We start from the raw sequence: 22201 nt of genomic DNA, 5'->3' as shown, positions 1-22201 counted from the left end.
GCAAGGCACCTTTTCTTCCATGTTTCATACTTCCTAGTCTCTACCAAGCCTGTAAATATCAACACTAAATGGTTGGGGGGTTGTATTGCTAGTTGAAGACTGAAATTATACATGGTAGGCTAAATCTGCCAACTCTCTGAGGGTGATACAACTCTCACTCTCTCACTGTGACTTCTGAGTCTCTAGCTGGGTGGATTCTGGATCCCTGGATCCGTCCTCTTCCCAGGTGAGCATAGCAGTCTCCTGGGATTCCTGAGGCCTTGTAATAGCCTAGGGCAGACAGGAAAAGAAAACTCTCTACTTTGTTGGTAGAGGGTTGGGGCTTTTTTTTTTTTTTTTTTTTTTTGAGTTCAGACAAGTTCTGAGGCGCTTTCTTGGCTGCAATAGGTTTTGTGTGACAAGGCTCCATACCTGTTGTAACTCATCCCAAACACCCGCCTACTCCCAGGTCTGCACTTAGTCCCGCGGAGGCGTGGTCCCAGCAGGAATGAGCTGCTCTCTGCCTACCTGACGCTGGGCAGGTAGGTAACTCCCCTCTCTTCTCCCCTCCCCTCCCCTCCTTCCATTTCTGGGAAACAAACCTCTGGTGGTGGAGCGGTTGTACGTGGTTCGGGGGCTCTCCTGGTTGTAAATCAGGGTTCCAGACTCCTCTTCACCGCCTCGGAGGGTGAAAGACTGAAAGGAGCCCCGCAAAAGGTATAACTGGGGGCTGGGACTGCATCCACCTTGGGCTGGTCGGGCGGAAAGGGGAGGGAAAGAAAAGGCTCTCTCGGGCTGCCAAGCGGCACGGATTAGATATTTGCCTTTGGTCCTGTCAACCTTTTTTTTTTTTTTTTTTTTTTTCCGCACCCCTACTATTCAGTAAGTGAGAATTAGTTGAGAAGTTTGAAAAGTTAAAGGAGGTGGTGGGAGGGGAAGGAAAGAGTACTGATTCCCTGAGGTACAAGGCACACTCATGGAGGATTTGGGATTTGCTTCCTCTTTCTTCCTGCATTTGAGAGGGGCTCAGGGAGGGAAAAGTGGGGGAGGACCTGGGAAGACACTTGTGGAAGGAAGTCTTGGGGGGAAAGGTGGGAGGTCTTTGGTGGAAAAAGCGGGGAGCTTAGGCTGCAGAGAGGCTTGAGGTTTTGGTTGTGTTTATTTATTGAATATTTTAATCTCCAGTGAGGGCGCAAATGTAGCTCCTAAAAATATCTTCTGTCATATTTCGATCTTATGATCGTATCTCACTTCTGCCTCCCCAGATTGAGATTTATGCTTTCCAAATTTATGTCGGTCTGGAGCCTTTAGAGAGCTCTCCAAGTGATTATAGTGTATATTGAATTTTGAAAACCACGGGTCTAGTCTGTAAGTGATCTTAATAGGAGAAAATCCCTACAAAGGTCCTTAAGACCTTTAGGCCTATTCTTCACAGCATGCTGAGAGAATCATTACTAACATATAGTGGGGTGGTAGAGGAGGCAGGCTGAAAATACTGTATGTTATTTACTGGAATCTTAGGTATAACTAAGGAGAGACAATGTTGCTTTATAGGGAGAACAGAGGTTTTGGGAACACGGAATATAGCATGTTGACTTGGCACGCAGTGCTGGGTGTATAGGTTATTGCATCTTCTACCTAATACGTGGAGGGTGAGAATTAGGGAAACCAAAACTCTAGAAAAAAAACATGCTGGTGCCAATCAAAAGTGAACTGTGATCGGTATTTAGCAGCTTTATTTCCAAATTCCCACTTGCTTTTTGGCACGTTTCTGGCAAGATCCACCACTCTTTCCCTTTCCTGATAAGTGGTAGAGTCCCAGGAAATTCTGTGACTGAGGCTAAGTAGTCCTCACAGGCAGTAGAGAAGGAGGTAGGGATGTCTGGGACTTAGAAGTGAAAACAGTTCTTTTTTAAATAACTAAAAAATGAGAATGGGGAGCCAGGCAGTGGCTCACCTGGCTACAGTTCTCAAGGACCCAGGTTCAAGCTGCTGACCCCACCTGCAGGGGGAAAGCTTCATGAGTGCTGAAGTAGGACTGCAGGTCTCTCTGTCTCCTTCCCTCCTTATCTCCCCTTCTACTCTCAATTTCTGTCTCTATTCAATAATAAATAAATAATGTTTTTTTAAAAAGAAAAGAAACAAACAATAACAACAACAACAACAACAAAGAATGAGAATGGTGTGAAGCAGGATGAAACAGGAAGGGATAGGGTTGATCTTTGTTTTGTTTGCTTCTCTCTGCCTTCCTACAGTTCCTCGGATGGTAGAAGTCCCTACATCTGAAAGTTTCACATTCCACCCTCTTACTTCTGTGCTTGGAATACACGTGGTGTGTGCACCTATTAAGAGTGCTAGTTGCACCCTGCAGAGCCTGCCTGAGGGACTGGGCAGATCCTGCCTTTAGTGTTGGCATACTCTAGACCAGACGCTCAGAATTTATTGTGAAAAGCATCACCAACTGAATGGTTGCTGAAAGGGATTGCATAGATGTAGAGAAACCACGCCTCTGGTGCTGACTCAATGGTGTATTTTGTGATTACTCTGGAGATTATTGCTTTAACTGTAACTGACTAACCTTTTTTTGCTGTGGGTTAATTAATTTTATTGTTTGTTTCTATTGTATCCTCTCTTATTACTATCTCCCCTTATAGTTTGTGGTGCAGGTTCATTCATTGATTGCTTTCTGGACCATGGCTTACTGTGTGGCGACTAAATAAACTACCTGTTTCCTGGTTGTATAATACAATAATAAATTTAAAAGATATAAGGCTGTGGAATCTTGTGAATCAAAATGTGATCCCAATAAAATCAGCCTCTTCTAAAGTGTAAATCTAGTTAGAAGTGATCATTTTGAAAAAAAAAACTATTTTGATTAACTAATTATTTGTAAAAATTACAAGTTGTCCTTGTTTATCTAGTTAGGTAAGTTTGCAAAATATGACTGCTCTAAGGGTGTTTCACAATTCACAGGGTCTGTTAAAAACAATGTTGCTGTTAATTTTGAAATGTACATTTGTGCATTCAAATATTTCTAGTCTGGAGGTGGGTTACATTTTAAAACTTAGTTGGTAATTTTATTACTTGAAAGAACAGAACATATTCCATTCTCATGCCTTTATGGAGAAGAGTTATAAGTAGTAATATTTGTATCCACAGGCCAGTTCTGTCCTACAGTAGATGGGTAGCTGAAAAAATACACAATGGAATACTACTTAGCTATTAAGGATGATGAATTCATCTTTTTTACCTCATCCTGGATGGAGCTTAAATGAATCATGTTAAGTGAGACAAGCCAGAAAGAGAAGGATAAATATGGGATGATCTCACTCATCAATAAAAGTTGGGAAATAAGAACAGTAGGGGAAACACAAAGCAGACTTACACTGAGTTTGGTATGATGCTTCAAAATAAAAGACTGGGGTGGGGTGGGAGGTCCTGATGCATGAGGGTAGAGGAAGACAGGCTGTGGGTGAGAGTTTTTCAGAAAACTGAGAAATCTTATACATGTACAAAAAAACTTTATTTACTATAAACTACTACACCCCCAATAAAATATATATAATAATAAAACAGAATGTACAAAGTTGGCCCAAGAACTGTGGGAGTGTACATGTGTGAAGTGCCAGTGTTGCCTCATAAATAAATAATAAAAAATAATATCATGGGTTGAAGATTTTGTACAGATAGTGTTTTCACTCCAAAAAGAATAAAATCTATGAATATTATTGAGAAAATTTACCAAAAGGTATATGTCAATTATCTTTTAAGGTATGCATCAAGTAATTTGCAGATTGTGCCCATACCTAATGAGAATGAGGTAGTAGAAAACTTAGTTTGTCAGCCTCTTGAGTATTAGCACAGAGTCAAGTGTAATCTCATTACCATCAGTGACCCATTTAAAGATTTATATGAAACTTAGCGGTTATGAAATTTCAAGGTTATGGCTGTGTTTTTGTACTCTTTCCATTCATGAAACACATATGTATTAGCCATGATGCATTAAATAATACACTCTGGGACTATGAATTCAATAATATCCTCTTTGTATCTCAGAAAACTGATAAGAGACTGGATCGTAATTACAAGCACACCCAGGCCAATTTACTTTTTTTTCTTATTTTCTGGAGATGCCAATTTATAATGCATATGTCCACTTGCCATTTGTGAAATTGAACATTAGCAAACCTGAGTTAGTCCTGAGATTGAGCAAATACGGTATTGTGATGAGTTTGGGTTATATCATCAATTCTGTGTACTACTGTGCCCTGAATTTCTCTGTGACACTTCTTATTGAGGGTACTGGCAAAAAAAAAATCATGTTAACCAAAGTCTACCCAAAAAATATTTGATGGGAAGCTCATTGTTTCCTCTTCTTTTGTCAAATTTTCATTTCAAATGACTTTAGTTTTTACTTATCATCAGGCTACTTCTCTGATTATATAACGTTTATTCAGCTGGAGAAGTAAATACAGCTTTCCAAGCACCAAAGAATGGCATCTTCTACCTCAGTGGCATAACAAAGTCACTTCAACATGGGGTGTTCATCTGGACTGTCACTTATATACATGCATAAGCAATGGTAGTTTTGAAAACAGCAGGTTGATTCAAATACTTAATCTCATCTGAACCATTCAACCTTCCTTCTGTTTTAACTTGGTTTTTCAAATAGATGTAACTTTAGAATTAATGTCAGAGATGTGTAAAGATAAGTAAATATCTCTTGATAGTGTTTTTCAGGTAACTCTTTCAATATTGGCCCATCTTTATTTTCCTTTTTGGTCTTTTATCTGGCTTTTTCTTTTGGTTGTGAAATATAGGACTGGCAATATATGGTAGCTTACCCAGGAGGGTACCCGCTTTTGTCAAAGATGAGAAAAAAAAAGATAGTTAAATACAATATCCACCAATTCATTTCTAGCATTTTATACACTTAAAAATATGTTCTTTTTGGGAGTTGGGTGGTAGCATTGCAGGTTAAGCACACGTGGCATGAAGCCAAGGGCCAGTGCAAGGATCCCAGTTGGAGCCCCCTGCTCCCCACCTGAAGGGGAGTCGCTTCATAGGCAGTGAAGCAGATCTGCAGATGTCTATCTTTCCCTTCCCATCTCTATATTCCCCTCCTCTCTCCATTTCTCTCTGTCCTATCTAGCAGTGACAACAACAACAATAAAAAACAAGAGCAACAAAAGGAAAAATAAATAAATAAATATAAAAATTTTAAAAATATGTTCTTTTCCTCTATAATGGAATATGTATACAATGATCATCTGATTAAGAACTAAAAAATTGCCTCTTTTGTCATACTTAATGATTTGGACATTTACTTCTTTTATAATCAGTTTTTGAAATAAATATTTTATCAGCAACATTGGAATTTTATTTTTTCTCAGTGTTTGAAAACATATAAAAATTATTTCCAAAAAGAAATACAGTCCTACTGACACTTTGATTTTATCCACTTAATATCCATCTTGAACTACTTAACCTCTGATCGCTCACTCCCATAAAAATATATGATTGTTTTCCAAAAACTAAATAATATAAATGCTATATAAATGCGAAAGTCCTCCCTACAGTTTGCAGAGCTCTGTCACTCACAGGTGGATGATCATCTTTTACATGCTATAACTTTCGTACTCCAAAGAGAGTCACATATGTGCCTTCTGGAGTTATCAAGAGGAAAAAAAAAAGTGAAAATGAATTACTTAACACATCCTTGGTACTTAATGTCAGTAGCTGCCTAATGGTTAGGGCATCCACTGGTTCTTGCGTAATCTCTAAACACTTCTGAAAATTTAAGGGCCAGGTTTCCTTGAAGTGGTGTAATATATATATTTGGGGTGGTAGTGGTGGGTGATAGCATAGGAGTTATGCTTAAGACTTTCAAGCCTGAGATTCCACAGTCCCATGTTCTATCCACGGCACCAACCACCATAAGACAGAGCTAAAATGTGCTCTGGTGTATGTGTGTCTCTTTCTCTCTCTCTTTATTTTTCACTCATTAAAAAATAAATAAATAAAACAAAAAGATAAAAGATATTTTTTTGGGAAAAAAAGGTAAATTCTAGATGACTGGGTGTTGACTTACCTACCTGTCACTGCTCACATCTTAACAAGTGTGAAACCAGGATAAAACACTGGCATCATATGAGAGTACCACAGCACCAAGGGAAGATCCTTGACTGACAGAGCAGATACCTCTTCTTTTTTCTCTCTCAAGATAAGATCCGGTTATAACAAATATTCAAATAAGTATACAAAGAAATAACTAATAAGTTCAGCCTATAACAAATATTCAAATTGCAAATAGCTAAACAAGAATAATAATGTTACAAAATTGGATAATGATTTGCTGATGGAAACTATAAAATTAATAATGATATTTGTTAATTGATCGAGGGAGAGAGAAAGATAGATACCTGCAGACCTGCTTCTTCATCACTTCCGAAGCACCTCCTGCAAGTGGTGAGCTGGGGCTCCAAGCTGGATCCTTATGTGGATCCTTATGCTTAGTATTATGTGCATTTAACTTGGTGCACCACTGCCAGGCCCCGAAAGTCTGATTTTCTTTTACCCTCTCTACCTCTGCCTTCCCATTTCAATGTCTGTTTCTGTCCAATAAATAAATAATACAAAATATTTCTAAAACTGTAGTAGAAAATAGTACTAAATTTATTTAAATTTGTTTATATGTAACAATTTCTAGATCAATGTCAGGGAAAAATCAATATATAGACATTGAAATATGAATTTCAAGATATTTCTGCCAATTATCAGGCCAATTATAATATGTTCATGTATAAACATATTCTCTGTAAAATCGGTCACGTCTGGTGCAGACTCAAAACTTTGAAGTCTTTATTTTAAGATTTTTAAAAATATTTATTTGTTATTCCCTTTTATGTTGCCCTTGTTTTTTTTTATTGTTGTAGTTATTATTGTCATTGTTATTGATGTCACTGTTGTTGGCTAGGACAGAGAGAGATGGAGAGAAGAGGGGAAGACAGAGAAGGGGAGAGAAAATAGACACCTGCAGACCTGCTTCACTGCCTGTGAAGCGACTCCCCTGCAGGTGGGGAGCCAGGGGTTTGAACCCGGGACCCTTATACCAGCCCTTGTGCTTTGTGCCACGTGTGCTTAACCCACTGAGCTACCACTGGACTGCCTGGAGTCTTTTTATTAACATAGTATATTCAAATGCTTCTGAAGTTTATATTTTAAAATTGATTTACTCCAATTTATTTAGCTGAATCTTTTATATAAATAGAAGAGCAAATACAAGGCGCTTTATTATTACTATTAGAATTATTATTTTAATTTTTTTCAGGATAGAGTGAAAGAGACCACAGCATCAATGCATCTTTCAGTAAGGTGGGGGTTAGGCTCAAACCTGGGTTTCACACATGGCAAAGCAGCACATTATGCAAGTGGGCTAATTCTCTTGCCCATCATGAGAGGCTTTAAAAAAAAGTTCATACAAAATCCTAAGGATACTAGTTCTAAAATATGATTCCTTAGGACAAAAAGACTTGTATCATATGGAGAAAATTTCTTGATAAAGTCATTAGTTATTAAAGTCAAAGTAACTAATGATGGTCTTTGATTTTAATATCACTGTATGACGCTGTTATTGGGGGAAGATGTCAGATAATTAAATTTATTTTGTATACATCTCATGTGATTTTCTTACTTATATAGAAGATTGTTAAATTGAAGCAAGGAAGATAAGTTTTAGATAATGTAACAAATGATTAACACCACTGAATGGATGGCAAGACTTCTCCACTTCACAATGTATGTTGTTGTAATTAAATCCTTTGTAGGAAACTTAGATCGAAAACTTAGACCATTTAAATCAGAAGTTTGAGCCACAAAGGGATAGAAAGAGCAAGGTTAAGGCACCTGTGCGCGCACACACGCACACGCACATGCACACGCTGTGTTGAACTGAAAGCACCTGTGATAGACATGATCCCATGTAATCATGCTATCATCTTCTTCTTCATTTTACACTGACTTGATCCTGAAGGACAAATTAAAGTGAAACAAATGATGTTCCAGGTTCACTTTCTGATTCTAGTCTGGTTTGGGCAACTGTGACTGGAGCTTTATAAACCTCCTCACTGCCATTAGTATGTAAGATTAGAATTCAGTAGAGGAATTAAAATCAGGATGAAATAAGATCACAGGGAACCCAGGTTACTATTTTGGTTATGATCCACATAGAAATCCAACATTTTCTTTTTTAAACTAAAATTTTTATATACATAAATGTAATTTTTGTTTATAAATTGCTCAGCCTCCATGTGCATGTAAGCGTTCTATTAACTAGTGTTGATTCACTTTTTAAAAAGTATTTTATTTATTTATTTTTGAGAAAGATGCAGAGAGAAAAAGACACAGAGAGTAACACTGCTCAGCTCTGGCCTATGGTGGTGGGGGGAATTGAACCTGGGACTTTGGAGACACTTTATATCAAAGGCATTTTTTCATAGATGAAGCACACTTCTGTGAAATCTATTTTAAAAGCCAGTTAAGCAGTTCATATCGAAGTGCATATTTTATTATGTTTTCATACAGCACCTGTCCCTCTGTAAATGTCAGCATGTACCAACATTGACTTTTTATTGTCTCTAATAGACTCCAAAGGTGGGACGAAAGTACATATGACACATGTTCAACATTTCACTCTACGAGACCCTTGCTGCCTGCAGTGCTCTTATCTATACATATCATTTTTGTTATAACGTTCTGAAAATGTGGTTAAAATATCCCGAACCCCATTTCCTATAGTACACAAAAGTAAGTGGATAGCTGAGATGATGGGGGAAGGAGAAGAATGTCACAGGAAATAATTGAATGGGTAGGTTGTGAATAGATAGATACTTAGATATATAGAAACCTAGTTATTTCTCCTTAATTATACATCAGTGGAAGAATGGAACATATGTGACTTCATCATACTTGTACTATGTAACAATAGACCTTGTTCAAGATAGTCAGAAGGCGGGCTAACCATCATGCATTTAACTAGGTGTGTCACCACCAGGTCCCCTGGATAACCATTATAATAGAGGCACTGATAAATTAAAATACACTACTCTGGTGACAATTGAACAGCTTCCATATGAGGGGGAAACAGACAGTAGCAAGTACACAGATATCTTGGTTATTTTACATAATTTAAGTGCTGTGAATTAAATAAACTGAGATGATGGAATTAAGTGTAGAAGTTAAAATCAATTATTTTTTGAAACAATAGTCTGAAAGAGTAAGGACATCATATCTTATCTTGAATAAGATAGGAATTAAAATTTGAAGCATTTTTTTTTGCCTCCAGGGTTATTGCTGGGGCTCAGTGCCTGCACCATGAATCCACTGATCTTGGAGGCCATTTTTTTTTCCCTTTTGTTGTCCTTGTTGTTGTAGCCTTGTTGTGGTTATTATTGTTATTGTCGATGTCTTTTTTTTTTTTTTTGGATAGGACAGAGAGAAATGGAGAGAGGAGGGGAAGATGGGGGTGGGGAGAGAAAGACAGACACCTGTAGATCTGCTTCACAACCTGTGAAGCGACTTCCCTGCAGGTGGGGAGCCTGGGGCTCAAACCTGAATCCTTATGCTGGTCCTTGCACTTTGTGCCAAGTGCGCTTAACCTGCTGCGCTACCGCCGGACTCCCCTCAGTTACAGCCAACCCCTAAATTGAAGCATCTCAAGAACACTGAACAACTAGTGCAAATATCCCAAAATGGAAACGAACTCATGTCTAAAGAAAGAAAAGTTGTGATACATCCAAAGAGAATCACTGGAAACCAGTTGAATACGTGAACCTAGGAGGGTTTTCTGTTCTGGAGATTTTCAATTCATCACTAGGTTAGGGTAGTTGCTGCTGTGAGACTGGATACTTTGACCCTGGGGGGAAGTTAATAAAGAGAAGAGTGAGGACAGAGAAGAATAAAGCTCCCTAGCCCAATTGTCTGACAATAGGAAAATAAATAATTTGATGACACTTGAAAGAAATGTTTTGCCTTGTCCTAGAAGCCAATGCTGTAGATTCCCAGCAATCATTTTCAATTACCATTAACATGAGAAAGAGTGACTGTTAAAATGATATTTCCAAGCATTTTAATGTTCTCAAGACAAAGTGTAGTTATTCTATTATAAGTTCTGCTTACCTCTTTAGTAGAGAGGTATACATTTAAAAAAAAGAAACCAGAATTAAGTTTTATATCTGGATAATTTATTGGACTAACTTTATGTTGCTCTGTTTTATCACAGTGTAAAATACAAACAAACTTGGGTTACTCAGGAATACATAGTTTAAGTACAGCAAAAATAATCATTATTGATTTGGACATCCATTAATCATTTATTCTTATTAAAATTAATACACATAATGACACATAATATGTATAATGATATTAAAAGTATTAAAAGAGAAGTGAGACATGCTTCACAGCTAATTTGCATCACTCATTCTGTTGAAAAAAATAGAACTTAAAGTGTTATTTAATTGAGATTAATTTAAATGCACAGAAACTATTTGCAGGATGACCTTACCATAATTAAATAATCTTAAAATGAATTTTAAGGAGATTCCTAAATGACACATGATAACATCTCTTCTTCTGAAAAAGAAGTAATTTGAAATTAGTCTTTATGTTTTGATAAAGATCTATGGATTAATCAAATTTCTTTACAGGGCTCTATGGAATTCTAATTATTCTTCTCTAAACCCTTTACAAATATATAGTATATTGTCAAAAACTGAATTGTCAGTTAGCATAAGCTAAGAAGCACTTCAGTCTTAAAGTAGTTTTGTGTCATTTGATTTCATGTTGGAATGTATTCATTTACTTTTAAAATATTTAAAATATTTTTTATTTTGTTTATATCATGAGAGAAAAGGAAAAGTTGGAATATTTGTTGACCTGGGGAACAAATCCAGGTCCTCACGTATGCAGGGAATGCAATTCACCCACTGAATACCTCTCTGCCTCACTATCATTCAAAAACATTATATTTCAGCCTTTGGAGGTTTATCATATATATATTTTTTCAATTCTTGTTTCGCTTCATTAAATTAAGGCTGTATGTTATTAGCTTATTTAACAGTTATGTACTGAGCAGTAGTAACTGTGCCAGAGACAATTTCATCATAGAGTTTATAGTGTAGTGAAGATGGTAGAGAAACATATGTTTAAATTCATTATTATTATCATTTATTGCTGGAACATCACTGTTCTGGGCCAACTTCTTCAGTGAGAGAGAGAGAGAGAAACAAAGAGAAAAAAGATACTACAGCACTAAAGTTTCCTCTAATGTGAGGGTTGGCTCCAACCCAGGTCATGCATGTGGGCATGACAAAGTAGGAGCAAGAGCACTATCCAAGTAAGATATTTTGCAGGCCTGGGAATTATATATTTAAATATTACATGAGAATTGATAACAGGTGTGAGATTGCTGTGGGTTCTGTGTGCAGAGGACCTAGTACTAATGTCTAAGAGTTGAACTGTGCATCAGTAAGATACCTGCTAACCTGCTATTAATTGCATATATTTCTTTTTTCTTTCAGTTTTGCTTATTCTGTTTGTTCATGTATTAGACTATAAGAATAAATGACATGTTTGTGTACAGGGCTTTGGATCACCAATTGCAGTCGACTTATACATGAATGAAAAAGAAGAAACTATTCTAAAATGAAAATAAAGACTGGTGGCATCTTAAAATCCTACCCGACCCCCAGTGCAAAACAAGAGCTAATCAATGATAAACATTTGGTAACTACAGAAAAAGTATTTTTAAAGATTATCCATAGAATAATAAATAGTTTTTAAAATTGTCCATAGGATAATAATATCCATAGGTCTCTGTCTTTCTCTCTTCTTCTCTATTCCCTTCTGCCCTCTTGGTTTCTGGCTGTCTGTATGAACAAATAAAGATAATTTTAAAAAATTAGAAAAATAAAATAAAAACAAAAAAACCCCTGTAAATTAAAATAAATAAATAAATAAATAAACAAATAAATGACTGGCCCAGGCAGAACTGGGATAAGGGTGGGGGAGACAGCATAATGGATGTGCAAACAAACTTTCATACCTGACGTTCTCAGACCCCAGGTTCAATCTCTTGCCTCACCCTAAGTCATAGCAGTGCCTTGGTGAAATAAAACAAAACAAAAAAGAGGAGCCTCATGTCACTTGGGTTATAAAGCACTTTCATAATCATGCCACTTCTTCCCTCCTTGTGAATTTAGCAAGTTTGTTTGCCTTACAGATCTTTTGAGGAAACAAACAAAAAGAAAATTGTAGTAGTTAGAAGTAAACAGGGTACCCAGAACTCACCCTGTTACACATTGCAGAATTCTGTCCAAAGATATATCCTTTTGCTGGATTTCAGACAAAAAGGTTGCAGAATAAGAAAGTAAGAAAAATGGAAATTTATTAGTTATAATTATTCCCCATTTGAACAAATTTTTTAGAAGATTTTATGACTGGCACAGAATTTAAGGCTTTTATCTCATTAGGCCCCATAAAAATCTTATGAGTCACCACTATTATTGTACCCATTTTCTTGAAGAGTAACTTGAAGCTTAGAGTATCAAAATGACATAACTACTGTCTTAAACAGTATCTAGCAGAACGAAATTAGAGTACTGAAGTCATCCTAGCAGTTTGTCACTGAGTCAAGAGGTCATTGAACTTTGTTTCTCCATGTCTTTAATTGATGGCTAGTCTACAAGTATCTCTGTTATTGCTTCTGGTAAGCTACACGCCAATATTATCTATACTTCATAACGCAATTTCCCCCAAACTCTTCTTGATCCTCTACTTGGGTAGTTAATATTTAATGTAAATTATGTTTGGTTTTTTTTTTTAAAGCAACCAAGGTTATGTCTGGGGCTTGGTGCCTGCACTAGGAAACCACTGGTCCCAGCTGACATTTTTTTTCTTTTTCCTTTTTTATAAATTGTTTATTCTTTGTAATTTGTATTTGATAGGGCAAATAGAACTTAAGAGAGGAGAGTAAGCTAGATAGGGGGAAGAGAAAGATAGACACCTACAGACCTGTTTCACTATTTATGAATCATCCCCCCCTGCAGGGACTCTAGCCCAGTCCTTCTTCTTGGTAATCTGTGCGCTAAATCAGGGCAGCCCATCTTGTTCTTTTTTAAAAATTAGTTGATTAGCAGGGGTAAGTAGCATAATGGTTATGCAAACAGACTCTTAAGCCTGAGGCTCCAAAGTCCCAGGTTCAATCCCCTGCACCACCATAAACCAGAACTGAGCAGTGCTCTGGTTAAAAATTTTAAAAAAATGTAAAAATTAGTTGATTGATTAGCTTTTATGAGAGAAACTGGGGAGGTGAGGGGAGAGAAAGACAGAGGAGGGGAAGGGGTATTCTAGTGTACCACTTATGACAGATACAATGCCTGGGGCCTCATGCATACAAAACTTATTAACTAACTTCTTGGCATGTTTATGCTAATTTGTAATTCATCAATTTACTGTATTTTTAATTGGTGATTATGGTACTTAATGTATGTGCAGTTATTCTATTCTGTACATTGTATCAGTTTCTATTAAGTTATACAAATAATTACTATATGTACACCTCAGGATGACATTCTTCTTATTCATTATTGCTTCTACAGTACTAAATCATGGTAGAGTACAATTCAGGATTAGTTTAGATGCTAGTAAAACAATAATTTACTTTAATTTCAGTTACATTTTAAGGCATGCATAGAGTAATCCTTTGCAATTTATTATTGAGTACATGTTGTCTGGGTAAAGTGCCCTTTTTCTATGAAAATGTTTCCAAGTGACAGGCAATTATTGTTTTAATGTTACTAACATAAATGGAAGGACTTGATGTTCTTCTGTTTGAACAGTATTTTGGACTGAGGATGGTAAATGTATTGAAGAAAAACTAGTACAAAATTCTGGAATTAATTTAGTGAGAAAAGGGCATGCTGATCCTATCCTCCCAATTAAAGTCAGTTAAGAAATGTTTAAGCATGGAGAAATATAATTTTCCCTTTCATTCATAAATAAACTAAAAACATTTAGGTTTGTCCCTTTCACAAGTTGGATAAAATGGATGTTTTTGTTGGTGATCCACATATGGAAACGTTTTCATATAGCACACAGAGAAAAAAATGTGCCCTCTGGTCTTGGATACCTTGGCTGCTTTGGGACTTTTTGGTTGTTAAGTGTTATTATAAATACAGCTTAAAATCTTTTAATTACTTTGAATTTCAAGATTAGATACCAAGTTGTACTTGGCAGCTTGAATACTTATAGTGACTTTTAAAAATTTTATATCAACTTCTTTCATGTTTTATCCTCTTAAATTTCTGGTAATCAAATTCAAAGACAAACATAATCTTGCCAATTATTTCTTTAATATCTGTTAAAGAAGAGTGCATGATTTTTAACTGCTTGTGATACTAAAAAACATTTGTGATGAATTAATCCTTTGTGAAATATTTTTATATACATTTTGTTACATATCAAAATCAATTAACTGGATAAAATATTCATATTTAATGTGTTGATATACTTTCCCCAACATTGAAAAGACTATAAATTGTTCCTTAATAAAACCTGTCAAATATTGAGAATACCTCAGAGAACTGATTTTATATTGTCACATACATTAGAAAATACTCTAAAATTCATTTTGGGGTGGCAAATTATTTTTAATTAAATTGCTGTAAATTTTTAAACCTTAAGTTTTTAAGGTTAAAAAATAAAGGCACATATGTGTGCGTGTTTTAGGCTTTCTAGTGCTATATACTACTGAAATAAAGTACCATAAGTTTCAAACAATAGAATTTATTCTTTCACAGTGATGGATGCTAGGGGTTAGAAATCAAGTTGCCATCAAGATCATGCTCTCTTTGAAGGCTATAAAGGAGAAGCTGTTTCATGTCTTTCTCTTAGCTCTGGTGTTACCAATAGTCTGAATTGTTCAAGTCTCTGTCTCTGAAGTCACTTGGACCTCTATGTTTGTGCCAGTTCTTTCTTTGCAATGACACCAAGGAATCATATTTGATTACATCCCATTATAATTGAATATGATTTCCTATTAACTTGACTGAATCTGCAAAAAAGACCCAGTTTGTTTTTCAAAGCAGATTACATTTACTAGTTCTGAAGGTTTGTCGCTTGAACATATCCTGCCGGTTCATACAGTTCAATCCATAACAACATTCAGTAATTGAAGGAACAGCCTGTGACAGAAGTTGTGAATCCTTTTGCTGTTTCTTTCCAAGTTGTGACTTGGAGTCATCTGCTCACATATTAAGTAATTTTAACTTCAGACTGGTTATAGTTACATGGAGTTAAAATTTGGAGCTGCAGTGTTAATTCACCAGGTAGGATGCCTGCATTGCCACATGCTGTCCAGATCCCAGTTCAAATACCTCATGATAGGTACTATAGGGTCAGAGAAGTTCAAGTGTTCTGATGCCTTTCCCTTAGTCTTTCTATCTGAATGAAAAAAGTAGTGAAATTAGACATATGGGAGGCCAGGGTTCATTTTAAAAATGAGAAAGAAAAACATTTCTCTTTGGAACAGCTTTCCACTGAACTCATTTATTTCAGAAATATTTGCAGTGAATTTTCATAAGCAAAGACCATGACCAAATGGAGAATAGGATTTGTTGTTTGTTTAATACTGCTGATGACAAAAATAGTGACACTGGCTAATCGAACCACAGGAATACTACCTACTTTTTGAATCTTAAAAACTCCTGTGGTCAAACTTTTATGAACTATTAAGAGAAATATACAAGGAATTCTCTGTATACTTTATTCAGTTCCTCTCTGTTATAACATCTTGGAAAATCATACTAGATTACAACCGGTACAGTGACATTAATACTGCCAAGATACAGAAAGAACATTTTCTCCACCGCAAAATTCATTCTTATTGCTATTTTATACCCACACATGCCTTGCCTTTCTTGTCATTATCTCCTAATATCTCCTTGCAATCAACTAACTTGATATCTGTTTCTGTAATTTTGTCTTATCAAAGTTGTTCTATGTATTGATAGTCAAATTTATTTATTTGTTGATTGATTGATTTATTTATTCTGTGGAGGAAAGAGGAAAAGGGCAGCTAAGGAGAATTCCATAATGTACCAGAATTCATTTATTATCCACATGTTGAAGAGTACTTCCAACTGTTTTGAATTTTGAATTTGCATAAATAAAGCTCCTGTCTACATTCATGTACAAGTTTTTGTGTGAATATAAGTATTTATTTCTTTGAGACCAACCCCTTTGGTTGGTCTTTGGTTTCACTGAATGCAAGCTGCATTGATTGGTTGGTTGACTGAGCCAGAACCTCACACACAATCTTGCTATTCTGGGATCAATTTTTCTTCAGATAGACAGACAGCAAGAGAGGTGGAGAAGGATGCTGTAGCACCAGATCTTTCCCTGGTGCTGTGGCACTCACATGTGTTGCCAGTGTTCAGACCTAGCCTGTGTTATGCAAGGTATTTGCCCTTCCTGTTGAGTTATCTCTTAAGCCATTTATGCATGTATGTACATATTCTTAGTTTTATATTAAAATATTATTTTTATGTATTTATTGGATAGAGACAGCCAGAAATCAAGAAGAATGGGGAGATAGGGAGAGAGAGACAGAGAGACACATGCAGACTTGCTACACCACTTGTGAAGCTCCTGTAGGTGACTGGAGACTTGAAGCTAGGTCCTTGCATATTGTAACAAGTGTGCTCAACCAGGTTTGCCACTACCCAGCCCCCACATATTTATTTTTATAATTGAAACTACCAAACTCTTTTCCATACAAGTTCATGGGTTAAATATACTTTTTTAATATTTATTTTTATTTATTTATTCCCTTTTGTTGCCCTTGTTTTATTGTTGTAGTTATTATTGTTGTCGTTGTTGTATAGGACAGAGAGAAATGGAGAGGGGAGGGGGAAGACAGAGAGAGGGAGAGAAAGATAGACACCTGCAGACCTGTTTCACCGCTTGTGAAGCGATACCCCTGCAGGTGGGGAGCCAGGGCTTGAACCAGGATCCTTATGTGGGTCCTTGTGCTTAGCGCCACCTGCGCTTAACCCGCTGCGCTACAGCCCGACTCCCTAAATATATATTCTTATAAATTGTTTGATAGCAGCTCATACTTAATGTTGGGAAATTACACAATCCACAAATGACACTAAAATTAAATATTTAATGATATTTTATGGTTATGAGGTGTATAGTGAATCACACTTTTTAGAGGACTTTTTAAAATTTTTTTACCTAACTCACTTCATGATTAAATGATCCTATCGATCTACTCTACATTATAGTATGATTTTCTTTTTTAAATTATTTTATTTATTTTATTTTTGAGAGAGAGGAAGAGAGAGATAGATATAGAGAGAAACACCAGGGCACTGCTCAGCTCTGGTTTATGGTGGTAGGGGGGATTGAACCTGGGATTTTGGAGCCTCAGGCATGAGAGTCTCTTTGCATAACCACTATGCTATCTACCCCCCCAGCATGGTTTTATTTTTCTTTACTCATTAGCTCTATTGTGGATGTTAAAAGAATGTACTGTGTATAAAACTTTAATAGTTATTAAGCAACCATGATTTTCATATAAAGGCACACTCAATTAACTTGTCCTCAAATGATACTCTTGAATATCCAGTGGTGAACTCTTGAAAGTGCTCTATAAAGCCTAGTTAACTAGACACAGGTGCTATTTTATTACAGTGCCCATTTCAGCCTGTGCCTGTTGATCTCCCTTAAAATTTGATTGTACGGATACTTACCAGGCAGGGTAGATACCATAATTATGAAGGTGATTTTCCCAGGGCGAAGCTTATCCATTGCACTCTGGATGTGCTGACCCCTGCAATTTCCCCAAATGTGGGAAACTCAACTGCGTAATTTGTGGTAGTGAGGGACTGTGTTAGCAATCTCCCCTGTAATTTATCCTTTCTTAAATAAAAATATATACATTTTAATACATTTTATACATTTTTATACATCTTATATACATTTTTATTAAATCTTAGCAATAGGCATTTGATACTCCATGTTATAGTATTTCAAAGGTTAAATTTATAAATGCAAATACATTTAATATCTGTTTTTTTCAGAAAAGTTTGGATTTTTATGAACACATAAAAATCAGCATTTCTTTCCTTTTTTCTTTTTTGAATTGCCACCAGCCTCAACACTAGGGTTCAGTAGTTGCATGTCAAGTTCAAAGTGGGGTGTATGTATGTGTGTGTTTTCATAAATAGAGAAATTAATAGGGAAGGAAGAGAAGGAATGGGTAGAAAGTGAGAGAGAGAAAGATAGACCTGCAACACAGATATATATCTCGGAAACTTCCCTCCTACAAGTGAAGGGCTTGAATCTGTGTCCTCATAAATGGTAATGTATGGACTGGGTGTGATGCTACCATCTGGCCCTGCAACCTAGCATTTTCAACAACTGCAAATAATACATGTATTTTTCATGTGAACACTGAATACTTGTTCTTTCATGGGCTATAATTATCAAATGAAAATGACATCTCACTAAATCTTAGGTAACTATAATCAAATGAAGTGACACTATCAAGCTATTATAAACTTTATGTATTTTTGCTGTCATAGTTTTTGCTGGAGATTCATGTCTGCATGATTCTACCCATCTTAGTGTACAATTTTTAGCAAGACAGTGAGAGCCAGAAAGATGTATAGTCATTACAGAACCTCTTGACCATTCATGAGGCTTTCCCTATGTAGGTATTCCCATGTAGACCCAGGCCCTTACACATGAGAATGTGTACAGTTTACCAGGTGAACTATCTCCCACTCATTGTCATTTTTTTTAAGTAATGTATTTATTAACAGTAGAAAGAGCAGATAACTCTCGTATATGAGATGTGGGGATTGAATTTGGAACCTCATGCTTTCGAGTTGAGTACTCAAACCACTTCATGACCTCCTGGACTATGAAACTCTTCCTTAAAATGAATATTATGAGGAGTCAGGCGGTAGTGCAGCGGGTTAAGTGCAGGTGGCATAAAGCACAAGGATTGGAGTAAGGATCCCGGTTTGAGCCCAGGACTCCCCACCTGCAGGGGAGCCTCTTCACAACTGGTAAAGCAGGTCTCAGGTATCTTTCTGTCCTCCTCTATGTGTTCCCCTCCTCTCTCCATTCATTCTGTCCTATCCAACAAAGATGACATCAAAAACAAAAATAAAACAAGGGCAACAAAAGGGAAAATAAATAAATATTAAAAATTTAAAAAATGAATATTATGTGCTAAAGAAAAGTTTAAGGTTGGTCTTGGGCGATAGCATAGTGATTATGCAAAATGGCTTTCATGCCTGAGGCTCTGAAGTCACAGGTTCAATCTCCAGCACCACCATAACCCAGAGTTTAGCAGTACACTCTAACTCAATTATCTGTCTGCCTGCTGCCTGCGTGCCTGCCTGTTTGTCTGTCAATCTATCATCTATACTATATTTGAAAAACAGAAAAGTTTAATGTTAAAAATTATTAACTGTGTAATATTATGCATATAAAATGAGCACTTTGGTGAGGATTTCTCAACCTTGACATGTTTGACATTTTAAAACATATATTTTTTAGTAATGCTGCCTTACATATCTAGAAATGTTCATCAGTAAAAAAAAATGTTTATCAATACCCCTGCCTTCTATATATTATGTGTCTGTAATATATTCTCCTCCACAAATTACTATAAAACATTGACATAGGGAGTTGGTGGTAGCACAGCGAGTTAAGCACATGTGTCACAAAGTGCAAGGACAGGCCTAAGGATCCTGGTTAGAGCCCCCGGTTCCCCATCTGCAGGGGAGTCGCTCCACAGGCGATGAAACAGGTCTGTAGATGTCTTTCTCTCCCCCTCTTTGTCTTCCCCTCCTTTCTCCATTTCTCTCTGTCCTATCTTACAGCAACAACATCAATAACAATAATAACTACAACAACAATGCAAAACAACAAGGGCAACAAAAGGGAAAATTTAAAAAAAAAAGAGTACAAAACATTGACATAGAAGCATTGAATTTGAATAAGGTGACATTAGGAAAAATACTTAACTTTCCAAAATGAGGAATTTGATAGTTTAAGAATTATATCACCAATATAAGTCAGTAGATCAAATTCATTTTATTTAGATATTAAAAGGAACAAATTTCATTTCTCCCTGTGATAAAGCATACATCCTCAGACAAGCTTCATGGTTGTTTTTTTTTTTTTTTTTTTTTTGTAGTTTTGGAAGTGAGAATAAGTTTCTGCAAAACTCTACCACATCATGCCATTCTGAGCAGGGTTACTGATATTCTGTTTGTTGTGATTGGTTTTTTTGTCTTAATTTTTTTTCATGCAGAATTCAGATAACTACATCAAAGCCCAAGATTATAGTCCAGGGAACATTTTTAGATTAAGTTATGACTCAAGCTGAGAGTTTTTTAAGAGAAAGAAAAGATTATACTTTTAATTTTATACCAGAACTGATAATAGGTGTCAGAGGATGTATATTTCTCCTATTCAAAATTTAAGCTTCAGGATCAGCATAGAATTGTCTAAAATATTAACATCTTTTTTATCTTCCTTCAGGTTTAGCTCTGTCATAGTTCAAGTTGGATCTTTTCTGATTCCTCTTTCCACTACCAACCCTACCCCTGTCCCTTCTCCATGAGGAAAATCAGAGCAGTGCTAAGATATTTTTTTTATGGTTTTGTTTGTTTTCACTTTCATTTGTGCATTTTTGTGTTACCAAGGTTATTGATGATGCTCAGTATCTACATGGATGTGTTATTTCCAGTGGTCATTTTTAAAAATTGATTTAATAATGATTGACAAGACTGTAGGATAAGAAGAGGTACAATTCTACAAAATTTCCACCACCAGAGTTCAACATCTATCCCCTCTATTGGAAGTTTTCTTATTCTTTCTTCCTTTGGGAGTATGGACCCAGGGTTATTAAGGGGTGCAGAAGGTGGAAAGTCTGGCTTCTGTAATTACTTCTCTGCTGAACATGGGCAATGGCAGGTCGATCCATATTCCCAGCCTGTCTTTCCCTAGTGGGGTAGGGCTCTGGAGAGGTGGGGTTACAGGACATATTGGTGAGGTGGTCAGGTTGTGTCATGGTGGCAGCTGCAACTTGGTGGCAGGGTAATAGAGCTGGAAGGTTGACATCCCATGCCTGGGGTCTCTGGACACAGTCCAAAGTAAAACATATCAAGGTGGCACTGCATTGATTTGGTTGAGATCAGCAGATGCCATATCAATTGGTTTGGATCAAGAGAAGCATGAAGGAAAATAAGCCATGCCTCAGAGGATCCAGGACTGAGAGAAATATGGGTTTTATAAAGGAGAGAAAGAGTATAAGAAGGCAATAAATAGTTATAAGCAATTTATTTGGGAATTTGGTTTACTTTGAAAATCCCATGGTTAGGCGGCCAGCTGGTAGCACACCTAGTTGAGTGCACGTTACAGTGCACAAGGGCGCAGGTTCAATACCCTGACCCCTGTCTGCAGGGGGAAAGTTTTGCGAGTGGTGAAGCAGTGTTGCAGGTCCTTCTCTTTCTTGCTCTCTGTCACCTCTTTCCCTCTCGATTTCTCATTGTTTCTATCCAATAAATAAATAAAGTTAATTAAAAAATAAATATTAAAAATAAATCCCATGGCTAGGATTTACTATACCATACAAGACCTTACCAAGATTTATGCCATATTTTTGATAGAGAGTGAGAGGCAGAGAGAGAGAGAGGAAGTGAGAGGACAGAGCGACATTGCTCTAGTACTCCTGAAACTTCCCTCTTACAGGTAAGGACTGAAGCTTGAACCTGATTACTGAATGTGGTAACTTGAGATATATACCATGCTAAATACTGCTAAGTCTTGTTAAGTAGATTTTGGTCAGATTAGCTAAGTGATTTTGGTCATACCAGTTTGTAGTACAGTATCGAGTTATGCCTTGCTTGAATCCACACAATGGAAGTTATGACTTTCAAAGAATGGGAAGTTCATTATTTGATTAAGATAAAGACTCGTGGCCAGGCAGTGGCACACTTGGTTGAGCACATGTATTACAATGCGCAAGGACTCGGGTTTGAGCCCCTGGTGCCCACCTGCAGGGGGAAAGCTTTAAGAAGGTGAAGCAGGACTGCAGATGTCTCTCTGTCTCTCTCCCTCTGTATCACCCCTCCCTTGA

The 22201-nt window shown here is 36.6% G+C and overlaps 1 protein-coding gene and 1 non-coding gene across 2 annotated transcripts in view; both read left to right on the top strand.

The window, feature by feature from the left end:
- Positions 1-518: 518 nt before the first annotated feature.
- FAM83B (family with sequence similarity 83 member B) overlaps positions 519-22201 on the top strand; it is a 107270-nt gene continuing 85587 nt past the window's right edge. The window contains exon 1 of the mRNA XM_007516497.3: positions 519-696. The gene's annotated coding sequence lies outside the window, so the exon portion shown is untranslated. The remainder of the gene's footprint in view (positions 697-22201) is intronic.
- Positions 17785-17948, top strand: LOC132538347 (U1 spliceosomal RNA). Its single transcript, XR_009549744.1, has one exon. It is a non-coding gene; the product is annotated as a U1 spliceosomal RNA (small nuclear RNA).

This window comes from Erinaceus europaeus, chromosome 4 (genome assembly GCF_950295315.1).
Source record: "Erinaceus europaeus chromosome 4, mEriEur2.1, whole genome shotgun sequence".
Lineage (NCBI taxonomy): Eukaryota > Metazoa > Chordata > Mammalia > Eulipotyphla > Erinaceidae > Erinaceus > Erinaceus europaeus.
The sequence above is the reverse complement of the archived record's forward strand: the minus strand, read 5'-3'. Positions and strand labels throughout refer to the sequence as shown.